This window comes from Molossus molossus, unplaced genomic scaffold (assembly GCF_014108415.1).
Source record: "Molossus molossus isolate mMolMol1 unplaced genomic scaffold, mMolMol1.p scaffold_m16_p_1, whole genome shotgun sequence".
Lineage (NCBI taxonomy): Eukaryota > Metazoa > Chordata > Mammalia > Chiroptera > Molossidae > Molossus > Molossus molossus.
In genome coordinates, this window is record NW_023425344.1 from 28066333 (window position 1) to 28078752 (window position 12420).

At 41.3% G+C, this 12420-nt stretch overlaps 1 protein-coding gene across 2 annotated transcripts in view; it reads left to right on the forward strand.

The window, feature by feature from the left end:
• The window catches only part of KLHL5 (kelch like family member 5), a 142523-nt gene that overhangs the window by 51003 nt on the left and 79100 nt on the right, over positions 1 to 12420 (forward strand). The window contains exon 1 of one of the 2 annotated variants that reach the window (XM_036273822.1): positions 3321 to 3366. The exons of the other annotated variant lie outside the window; for it this stretch is intronic. The gene's annotated coding sequence lies outside the window, so the exon portion shown is untranslated. Of the gene's footprint in view, positions 1 to 3320; positions 3367 to 12420 lie in introns of those variants that run through there. 2 annotated transcript variants of the gene reach the window in all.

Here is a 12420-nt window from a genome sequence, read left to right on the forward strand (position 1 = left end):
AACTAAAATCATTTGAGCAGTCACAAAGGACATGTATCAGCACCACCTATCAAGTTATCAGTAATCAAAAATTAGGTTCATTTATTTCACTTCTGATTACTGCTGTATTGTTTCATCTCAGGGAAAAATATTAAGACTTTGACAGCATTTATTGAGTCATCATTATTCTCCGATTCTGTGGATCCTCTTATGGTTCAACTTGTGTAATCTCAACATAAATTCTTAGCTGTGAATGCTTCTTCAATATATTGCCAGAATAAAAGATTAATTTTAGAATTTGAAATGTGTTTTATTTTAAACCTTATTCCCATGTCTAACTCATATGATTTTGTTATAAGATAAATTGTACTAAAGCCCTTTGGCTATTACAAAAAGAAATACAAGCTATCTTTCCTATGTGAAATCATTCATTCATTCAAAAAATAGCAGACACAGTAAGTAATAGACACTGGAGATGTAAGAGTGAACTAAACAGACAAGTTTCTGCTTTCTTGGAGTTTATATTCCAGTGGGACTAGAGAGATAAATAGATATATGTCAGGTGGTGCTAAGTACTGAGAAATGGAGGGGCGTGTGATGAGCATTGCAGGTTTATATAGGAAAGTCAGGAAAGGTGACATGAAGGAAAAGGGAAACAGTCATGTGAGTAGCTAAGAGCCTTCCAGGCAGAGGGACATGCAAAAGCTTGACTGGTAAGTGCTTAGTGCGTTGGCAGAGAGAAAAGAGTCCAGGGGGTAAGAGCTGAGGTTAGCAGCAGGGGACCAGATCACAAGTGATGTTTTATTTGATTTGCTTTTATTGGGGTGGTGGAGCAAATAAACTGAACATATCCATTAGTAAATCAAAGAGAATAGATTTTAGGACAGTACAAACAATATATTTAATGTGAAAAAAAGGGGGGTGTAAAGGGTGTATGGGAAATCCTATTTTTTAAATTGGGATTAATTTTTTTACTGCAATTGTAATCTGATTTTATTGTAATGCCTCTCTAGTCTTTCTCAATATAAACCCAAAAGAAAAAAACAATTAAAATTCCAAAACTGAACAACAGATGAGAGGGTGGGGGGAACTGTGAGAAGAATGTCCTTTGCTGTTAATGTACATACACAAATGTTAACAATGAAAAGTCAAATGAGGTCTGAAAAATGGTACCAAATTCCAAAAATTTAGGTTATGGATTTAAATAACTTTTTTTTTTTATGGTTTTGTTGATTTTTTGAGAGAGAGAGATAGAAACATGGATAGAAACATCGATGTGAGAAACATCTGTCGGCTGCCTCCTGCTTGCCCCTTACTGGGGATGGAGCCCGTAACCCCCAGCATAAGCCCTCACCGGGTATTGAACCTGGACCTCTCAGTCCATGGGATAACGCTCTATTAGCTATTTCACCAGCTGGACTAAATAACTGTCTTTTATACTTAAAGAAGACAATACTACTGAAATATTTTTTTTTACTTTTTTTTTTTTTTAATTCCTCACCCAAAGATATTTTCTACTTATCAGATACAGTGGGAGGGAGGAAGAGAGAAAGACAGAGAGAAACATCAATGGGATAGACCACATAATGGTTGCCTCCTGCATGACCGGACCCGCAACCGAGGTATGTGCCCTTGACCCGAATTGAGCCCACAACTCATTGGTCTGAAGGCCACACTCTAACTGCTGAGCCAAACTAACCAGGGCTGAAATAATTTTTATCTATTTGTGTAGGTGATTGCAATGGAGGAAGGTGGAGTCTCTTCCACATGGCTCTGATTTTTTATTTTATTTTTTTAATGTACCCTATGCTTCTATGGAGCCCTCAGTGGTAGATTTTTATGATGTATCTCCTTCCTGATTGTGACAACTCTAAGTTGGCCCTTCTGCTTTAGTTTGAACTAGCAGTCTTGTTTCAATGCTTCATTGTTTTGCATTATGTTGCTTTTTCTAACCACTACCCCAAGGGAGAGTGTACAAAATCCCTAAATAGATCCCCCAGACACCCTAGGTTGCTGCCACAATTTGGCTGTTATTCTGATAGTGACTTGGTCCATCAGTCTTCTGGACCACTTGCTTGCACTGGATTTTCATTATGAAGACATACTGGAAATGTCTTGAGCAAATGTCATTGGCAAGTGGTAGGGAATAACCACATTCAGTCCTTGGGGACAGCACACAGCTAGCTCTGAGTAGCAAACACTGAATCTGCAAATAATGAACATATGCATTATTTGGAGAACCAAAAGCAGGTGGGCATTTCATTTACACATCAGTCTGAGACAAACTAAGGAACCACTGTCCTCCCTCATCCACCATGAGCTCCATGGGGGAAGGTACCTTATCTGTTTTGCTCAAGTCTGATTATGAGTTAACATATATGCAAAATGCTTTAGATTTGTGCTTAGCATATAAGCACTGAGTAAATTAGTTATTGTTTTCCTCAGCACCTAGAATACTGTATAGTAGAAGTTTAATATATGTTGGCTAGAGGAGTGAATAGGAATCTACTTTTGTCGAATTCCTATTACCCCGCCATTGGAAAACGATGGTTATGGACAGTGTTGAGGATCATGATTGCTATGGCACAAACCCATACCTGGAGCACAATAATGATCAGATTGTTGTAAGGAGAAAGGCGCAGGGGCTGGGACAGAGAGGTGACTCTTGGTGAGTTTCCCCAAGGCCCTGGGACAATAGAGTTCACCAAGGAATCAAAACCCACAGGCCCGCTGCCTGATCGCCTTCCAGCCCTGCAGAGGGACCTCTTCCTAAACTTCCACACCCAGGAATGCCCCAGTCCCAGTTTCAAGGGGCGGGGAACAACCGGAATCTTTGTCAGGTTCCCCCGCACCCCGCCCCCTCCCCCAGGGCTCCGCCCAGGCTGACGTCCCCCCAACCCCCAGTTCCCCAATTCTCAGCCCGAGTCCCCCCTTTCCTTCCCCAGGCCCGGGGCCATCGGTGGGCGGTGGGCGCCGCGCTGGGGGAAAGAGAAACCGCCAACCCGGAGGCGGCAGCAGCCTCCCGGGACACGCGGCCCGGCGAGGAGGGGGCGGGGCCTGGCGGGAGGGGGCGGGGCGACAGCCGCTCGAGCTGCGCCCGGACTGACGGGCGAGCGGGTCTCCGGCTCTCACCCACTCGCCCGCCCGCCCCCTCTGGCTTGCCCGAAGAGTTGGTGTCCTGGGCCTGGTGCCGCCTGACTGAGGGGGAGTGGCCCGCCCCGGGCCGGCGGCGCCGGGGGTGAGGCTGCCAGGAAGGGGTTGGGGGCGCCTGAGGGGCCGAGCATCCCTCTCCTCCACCGGTCGGCCCCCGCCCCCCGCCCGCTCTCCTCCTCGAGCCCGGCCGCCCCGCCCCAACGTGACCCCCTGTCGCCTCGGGAGCCCAACGAGGTAAGTGCGACTTCCTCCTCGGTGACGGGGCGGGGGCCTCGGCGGAGCGGCCACGCGATGGGCCCGGTCCTCGTCCCCACGAAACCCTCTTCCAGGTCCGGGGCGGCCGGAGTCCCGCTGGGCCCTCGGGAGGCGGCTCCGGGACACGTCTGCCCCAAGAGGTGGGCCAGGCGGGGACCTCCTCCAACCGCGTCCGGGACTCAAACCCCGGCTGGGCCTCCCGCGGCGCAGCCCCGAGCCCCAAGCGGCGTCTGGGCCGCCCTCGACTTGTGCAAAGTTCTGACGCTGTGCGGTGGCGGCCTGCCGAGGCGCGGACCGGTCCAGAACCCTGGCTCTTTCCGTACTGCTCTACGAAAAGAACCAACTGGGAACCATGTCAGATTCTTTTCCATTGTTACCTACTGACTATCCTAATTTAAGTTTTGATTTTAAGTAATTACCTCACCCCAGAGTGTGGAGAATCCGAAAGGGACTTTGCGATAAAACCTGGCCTGCCTGGTAGAAACTTTTTTTTCTTATAAGCATGTCAGTGCATACTTAGGAATCAAAAGCTAAGAAAGAAAGTTTGCTGTATCAATCAGTAAAGCATTACTGCCATCTTTATTATTGTTCTGTTTGAATATTAAAAATATATTTGAATGGTGATAGATTCACAAAACTCAAAAGGGATAATATATACAAAGTCTCTCTTCCCGCCCACCTGTGCTCCCCAGCCAGCCAATATTACCACTTTCTCGTGCATCATTCCAGAGATTATGTATATGCAAATACACTTTAAAAAATGAAACTGTTGTATATTAGTAAAATGCCTTGAGGAGGTTACTAATGCCCAATACATTTTCATTCTTCCATTTAGAAAACAGATTAATACTTTTTTTAATTTTTAGACACTGAAAAAAATAATTTTTTATCTATATTATGAATGTATATGTTCTATTGGTTTACCATAACTATGTGAATACCTTTACACAAAGGTGGATACACTATTTTGGGGTAATGGGGCAGGTAGGTAGGAATCAATATGAAATTGTAAGAAGATTGGTCTTAATATATACAACAGATAGTTCCAGAAAGCATTGGAAGCAACTTAGTGTCCATATAGTGTATACTCTAAGATTATATGATGCAGTTGATGACATCTTTAAAATATCCCTACAGAAAATAATGAATTTTGGACAACAGTGTTCTTCGATAAAGGGCCATAATAAAACTCTAAAGATAAGTTCTCTGAAGACTTAATTTTAATCCATTAATCCATTTATAACATTTTAAATTACCTAGAACCCAAATTGTGTCAAAAGAAATGAGAAATCAGTAGTTTATTAGTTAAAGTAAGATTCTGAGTTCAAATAGATTTGAAATAGCTGGATTGGACCAATTTCAGTAGTTTTTTTACTCTTTCTTGGCTATTGTTCAAAGCATTATGCTAAGCAAAATAAGCCAATCAGAGAAAGACAAATACCGCATGATCTCACTTATTTGTGGAATATAATGAACAAAATAAGCTGATGAACAAATAGACCCAGAGACAGAAAGGAGTACAGTTCAGACTGACAAACCCAGTGGGGGGGGGGGGGGCAGAAGATGGATGAGATAAACCAGAGAACTTATATGCATGTATAAGTAATCAATGGACATAGACAACAATGCTGGGGGGTGGGGGGTGTCTAGGGGGGGAAGGAGAAACATCCTTAACAAAAATAAATTAATAAAAATTGAGAAAAATATTTTTAAAAATTTACTCTTTTAAAGGGGTATATATTTTGTAACCTATTCCAAATTTATTTGACTATAGAACACAAATTGAGAGCCACTGAACCTGTAGAAATGGATGGATTGCCTATTCTTCAAGCATTTCTACATGAAAACTTTCTATAACTGAGGTTTAATAGGAATTGAAAAGCAAAGAGTTTGAGGTTATCCAATTTTGTAAATACCAAAGTGAAGATAATCTAAAAGTCAAAATTTTTATATACTATATATTAAAAATAAAGGTTACTTTCCCCTTGAATTCTTTCATAGTTCTTCATTGTTCTGCAAGTTGCCTGTTGGACCAAAGGACTTCTAGGACTTTTTTCTATTCAGTACTTCAAGAGTACTCAGAGTCTGGAATTAGACTAGGTTTATGCAAATAGAATTCCTTGAAGAATGACTTCAGTTATTCTCAGATGTAAATATGTGATTAACATGTTTTTTTCATCACATGCATTATTGACACTATTAATTTACTACCAAATCCTAGAATTTGATAGTGGTAAGAGACCTTAGAAAGCACAGTACAGCCCTGGCCGGTTTGGTTCAGCGGTAGAGCATTGACCCTTGGACCAATGAGTCTCAGGTTCAATTCTGGCCATGGGCATGTACCTCAGTTGTAGTTCATCCCCAGCCCCAGGGCCATGTGGGAGGCAACCAGTCGATGTTTCTCTCTCCCCTTTCCTCCCTCTCTCTCACTCCCACTCTGTCTGAAGATAAATAGAAAAATATCCTCGGGTGAGGATGGAAAAAAAAGAGAAAGAAACCATGGTACATAGTGGAAAGGAATTTGGAGCCAAAAAATCTGGGATACTGGCACTAATGTGCTGGGTTCTTTTTTTAGCAAATTTATGAACTGCTCTGAATCTGTTTTATTTGTAAGATTAGAATGATAGCAGCACCCAATTCATTCAATAGATGATGAGAGTGGAATAAGTATCGGATGGTAGAAGAACAGCTGTAAGGGCTGGGAATCTTAAGATGGCAGCAGAGTGGGTGGATGTTACACTCACCTCCTCCCAGGACCAAACTGGAATTACAGCTAAAATATAGAGCAATCAACCCGAATAACCAACTGAAGACTAGCCGAATGAGAAGTCTTATAATCAAGGATTTACAGAAGCCGCACTGAGACTTGTAGGGAGGGCAGAGACATTAAAAAGGCAAGCCTTGCTCCCTTGGGTGGTTCTGGAGGGATATCTCAGCTGCAAAAGTTCCCTCTGAGGAGCATGAGGTTTCAGCCTTACACCAGGCTTCCCAGCCAAGAGCACCAGAGCCAGGAAGAAGCACCCATATAACATCTGGCTGTGGAAATCAGGATTCTCTCTGCCAGGGAGAGACTGGAATCTGCTAGAGATGGAGGCGTCCTCTTAAAGGGCCAACGCACAACGTTCATTCACAGCCATTCTCCCCAGGCTCCAGTGGAGGGAGGGCGGAGCAGACTAGTTGTGCAAGGAGAGGCTGCAGTCTGTGGCTCTGGGGAAGAGCTAAAACGATAGCTGCTGGGACCCCTGTGCTGAGTCACTTTTCTGCACAACAGATGTCATCTTTTTCAGATGGAATACTTCCCTCCTACAGTATCAGCCTTGGGGAAAGCACTAACCACATCCTCTGGACTCCCTGTCACCCCACCCTGCAGAGCTTACAGCCCGCTGAGGAGTCAACTGCCTGGACTGGGAGGTAGAAGGCTGGGCAGACTCAGGGGGTGTCAGTGACTGAGTTGTATGGCTTTGGAGTAGACTCATTCCCCCCACTTTCCTGTGAACTTGACTAGCACTTTCCCCTCATGGGAGATTCGCTAGCTCCACTCACCATGCTCCCAGTGGCCCCATCCTCCCAACTCCTGGTGGATCCACCCTGCCAAGGTCTAGGCAGAATTCAGAAGGTCTGTGGCTCTATGGTAGGGGCCACTCTCCCCACCTATCCCCAAGCCTGACCAGCACCTCCTCCTCTCCCTGCTCCCAGTGGCCCCACCCTACTGAGATTGGGCTCCTGAAAGAATCTGCAACAAACTGCGTTCTGTGGCTCTAGGACTAGAGAAAATTTTCCCTCATGCACCTGAGCAGTACAGATCACTCCCTTCTTATGGCCAAATCTTAGTCTGTTTGGGCCTGATAAACTCTGCTGGTCTCACTCTGATGATTCTCTGAGACCCGCCCCACCACAACTATCTGCAGACAACCAGTAAGGGCCAGCTAGACATGATATACCCTGGGATATTTGCTGAGTGGCCCCAGATTAGGCACTGGCACCAAGTTTGAACCTGCATAGACCTAGTGAACACCACTCACCATTATCTGGTGATTCACTGAGAACGTACTTCATACAACTTGACAATCGCCAGAGGCTCTTTTATTGACTGAGCCTAACAGGCAGCCAGCAGGCAGAGGCAGGCAAAGTCAGGCAGAGGAGGATCTCAGGGTTCCTTGGGACTTTTGCTGACCTGCCCCAGGGACCAGGTGGTGGTAAAAGCCAGCCTTGGTGCACAGCTTGATCCTTCCTGTGCATACACAGGCCCAGTAGAGGAAGCCACAAACTGTGGATTGCTTTGTAGGTTCAAACAGGTTACACAGGGCCAGTCACAGGCAACATCTGACATTGGCGTGTACCAGAGTCCCTCCCAAGAGGCCCCAGAACCAACACACTCATTGGCCAACTTCAGACATCAGAGCAGGATCCAATTAGCTTCACAAACAGCTAAAAAAGGGATATCTTGGCAGACACTAGACACTGCTGAGGTTAATTCCACTTAGTGTGTTCAAAACTGCACAGTAGCTCATACGCTATGGTGAGGTTGATTCTCACCATCAGACAGCCTGAGGGTTGACCCCACCCACAAATGGGCCAATAGCAACCAATACTTCATTACAACAGGAGGGCCCACATAACTCACGCACGGGACATTCAAGCACCCCAATCAAGTGACAAGGAGACTGAACCACTGGGTTCCACAGGACACCTACTACATGAGGCCACCCTACCAAGACCGGGATTCATAGCAGATCTGCCTAATACATAGAACCAAACACAAAGAGGCAGCCAAAATGGGAAGATAAACATGCCCCAAAATAAAGGACAGGTGAAATTTCCAGAAAAAGAGTTGAATAAAATGGAGGCAAGCAATTTACCAGATATAGAGTTACAAAAAAATGGTTATAAAAATGCTCAAGGAACTTAGAACTTCAACAAAGAGCTAACAAGCATAGAAAAGGACATAGAACCCATAAAAAAGAACCAGTCAGAAATGAAGAATACAATATCTGAAATGAAGAATATACTAGGAGAAATAAACAGTCAGTTGGAAGAAGCAGAGGATTAAATCAGTGATTTGGAAGACGGAGTAGCAGAAAACACTCAATCTGAGTGGCAAAATGAAAAAAATAATTTTAAGTGAGGCTAGTTTAAGGACCTTTAGGACACTATGAAGCGTAACAACGCCTGTATCATAAGGGTACCAGAAGAAGAGAGAGACCAAGGGATCGAGAACCTATTTGAAGACATAATGACTGAAAACTTTCCTAACCTGGTGAAGGAAAATAACACACCAGTCTAAGAAGCACAGAGTCTCAAATAAGATGAACCCAAAGAGGCCCACACCAAGACATATCATAATTAAAATGCAAAGATAGAATCTTAAGAGGAGGAAGAAAAAAAGCAGTTACCTACAAGGGATCTCCCATAAGACTGTCAGCTGATTTCTCCACAGAAATATTTTAGGCCAGAGGTGATTGGCATGGAACAGTCAAAGTAATGAAAAGCAAGCTCCTACAACCAAGATGACTTTACCCAGCAAGGCTATCATTCAAAATTGAAGAAGAAATAACAAGCTTCCAGACAAGAAACAGCTAAAGGAGTTCATTACCATATACCCAGTATTACAAGAAATGTTAAAGGATCTTCTTTAAGAAGATGAAGGGAAAAAAACAAAAATGTAGTTAAAAGTATAATATGGCAATAAATATATACCTACCAATAATCACTTTAAATGTAAATAGCTTAAATGCTCCCCTCAAAAGACATAGGGTAGCTGAATGGGTAAGAAAACAAGACCTGTCTATAAGAGATCCACCTCAGAACAAAAGGTACACACGGACTAAAAGTAAAGGAATGGAAAAAGATATTTCATGCAAATGGAAATGAAAAAAAAAAAACACGAAAACTGGGATAGTAATACTTATAACTGACTAAATAAACTTTAAAACAAAGGCTATAGTAAGGAGCAAAGAAGGATACTACATGATAAAGGGATCAATCCATCCAACAACCTCTTGTAAACGTTACTGCACTCAACATAGGAGCACATAAATATGTTGAGCAAATCTTGATGGACATAAAGGGAGAAACTGATAGTAATTCAGTCATAGGAAGGGATTTTAACACCCCATTGACACAATGGATAGATCTCTCAGACAGAAAATCAACAAGGAAACAGCAGCTTTAAAAGACACAGTAGAAGAGATGGCTTTAATATTTTCAGAGCATTTCACCCCAAAATAGTAGAATATACATTAGTTTCAAGTGTACATGGAACATTTTTTCAGGATATGCCACATGTAAGGACACAAATCAAGTCTCAGTAAAGTTACAAAGATGGAGATCATACCAAGTATCCTCTCTGATCATAATGGTATGAAACTAGAAATCAATCACAAGAAAAAAGCTAAAAAATACAGAAAGACATGGAAGCTAAATAACATGTTACTAAACAGTGAATGGGTTAGCAATGAACTCAAAGAAGAAATCAAAAGAGTTCTTGAAACAAATGAAAATGAGAACACAACAACCCAAAAAATATGGGACACAGCAAAAGCAGTCCTAAGAGGGTAATTCATAGCATTGCAGACCTACCTCAAGAAAGAAGAAAAATCTCAATCTGATTGAGTAGAGGAAAGGAAATTTTTTAAAAAATCAGAGCAGAAATAAATGAAATAAAATGTAAAGCACACACAACTACAAAAGATCAATGAAACCAAGAGCTGGTTCTTTGAAAAGATAACCAAGATTGACAAACCATTAACCAGACTCATCAAGAAAAAAAAGATAGGGGACCCTAACAAATAAAATAAGAAGAAAAAGGAGAACAACGAACTCCACAGAAATATAAGGGATTGTAAGAAAATATTACAACCATATGCCAACAAATTGGACAATCTGGGTGAAATGGATAAATTTCTAGAAATATACAATCTTCCAAAACTGAATCAAGGAGACTCAAAAAATGCAAATAGACCAATTACAACTAATTAAATTGATGCAATAAAAAAAAAAAAACCTCCAACAAGAAAAAGGCCTGGAGCTGATGGATAATTTTACCAAACATTCAAAGAAGAATTAAAACCTATCCTCCTCAAACTATTCCCAAAAATTCAAGAGGATGGAAGACTCCCAAATTCATTTTACGAGGCCAGCATTATCCTAATTTCAAAACCTGACAAACACACTACAAAGAAAAATAAATTATAGGTTAATCCCTGATGAACATAGATGCTAAAATACTCAACAAAATATTAACAAACTGACTGCAACAATACATTAAAAAGATCATACACCATGATCAAGTGAGATTTATTCCTGGGATGCAAGGTTGGTACAGTATCTTCAAATCAATAAATGTGATACACCACATAAACAAAATGAAGGATAAAAACCATGTGATTATATCCATAGGTGCAGAAAAAGCATTTGATAAAATCCAGTGCCGATTTATGATTAAAAAACTCAACAAAGTGGGAATAGAGGGAACATACTTCAACGTATTAAAGGCCATGTATGACAAACCCACAGCCAACATCTTACTCAGTGGGCAAAAACTAAAAGTGTTTCCCTTAAATTTGGGAACAAGACAGGGATATTTGCTTTCACCACTCTTATTATTCAACATAGTACTGGAAGTTCTAGCCACGGCAATCAGAGAAGAAGAAGAAATAAAAAGAATCCAAATTGGAAAGGAGGAAGTAAAACTCTCATTATTTGCAGATGACAAGATACTGAATATAGAGAATCCTAAAGGTTCCACCGGGGAAAAAAAAAAAAAAAACTACTAGAACTGATTCATGAATTTAGTAAAATAGAAGAACACCAAATAAATATCCAGAAATCAGTTGCATTTTTGTACACCAATAATGAACTATCTGAACGGGAAATAATCCCATTTTTAAATGCATTAAAAAAAATATCTTGGAATATAAAAGACCTGTACTCCGAAAGTTATAAGACACTGAAGAAAGAAATTGAAGAAGATACAAATAAATGGAAGCATATAATAGGTCATGGATAGGAAGAATTAACATCATTAAAATATCCGTACTGCCCAAAGCAATCTATAGATTCCACACAATTCCTATCAAGATACCAATGGCATATTTCACAGAACTAGAACAAATATTCCAAAAATTTATATGGAACCACAAAGGACTCCAAATAGCCACAACAATCTTGAGAAAGAAGAACAAAGTTGGAAGAATTATGCTAACTCATATCAAACTGTTCTATAAGGCCATAGTAATCAAAACAGCATGATACTTGCATAAAAATAGAGATATAGATCAATGGAACAGAATAGAGAGCCCAGAAATAACCCATGCCTTTATGGTCAATTAATATTTGACAAAGGAAGCAAGAACATACAATGGGGTAAAGATAGTCCCTTCAATAAATGGTGTTGGGAAAATTGGACAGATACATGCAAAAAATGAAATTATACCACCTTCTTACACCATACACAAGACTAAGCTCAAAATGGATTAAAGATTTAAATATAAGACTCAAAACCATAAAAATTCTAGAAGAAAATATAGGCTGTAAAAACTCGGACATTTCTTCTATTAATATTTGTTCTGATATGTCACCTCAGGGAAGGAAAACAAAAGAAAAAAATAAATAAATGGGACTACATCAAACTAAAAAGGTTTTGCACAGCAAAGGAAGCCATGAACAAAATGAAAAGTCAACACACTATATGGGAGAACATATTCACCAAAGATACATCTCATAAAGGGCTAATACCCAAAATTTATAAAGAACTTATACATCTCTGCACCAAAAAAACAATCCAATAAAAAAATGGGCAAAGGACCTGAATGGACACTTCTCCAAAGAGGACATACAGGTGGCCAATAGACATATGAAAAGATGCTCAGCGACACTAATCATTAGAGAAATGCATATTAAAACCACAGTGGGATATCACCTCATACCTGTCAGAATGGCTATCATCACTAAATCAATAAGCAACAAGTGGTGAGGATGTGGAGAAAAGGGAACCATAGTATACTGTTGATCGAAATGCGTACTGGTGTAGCC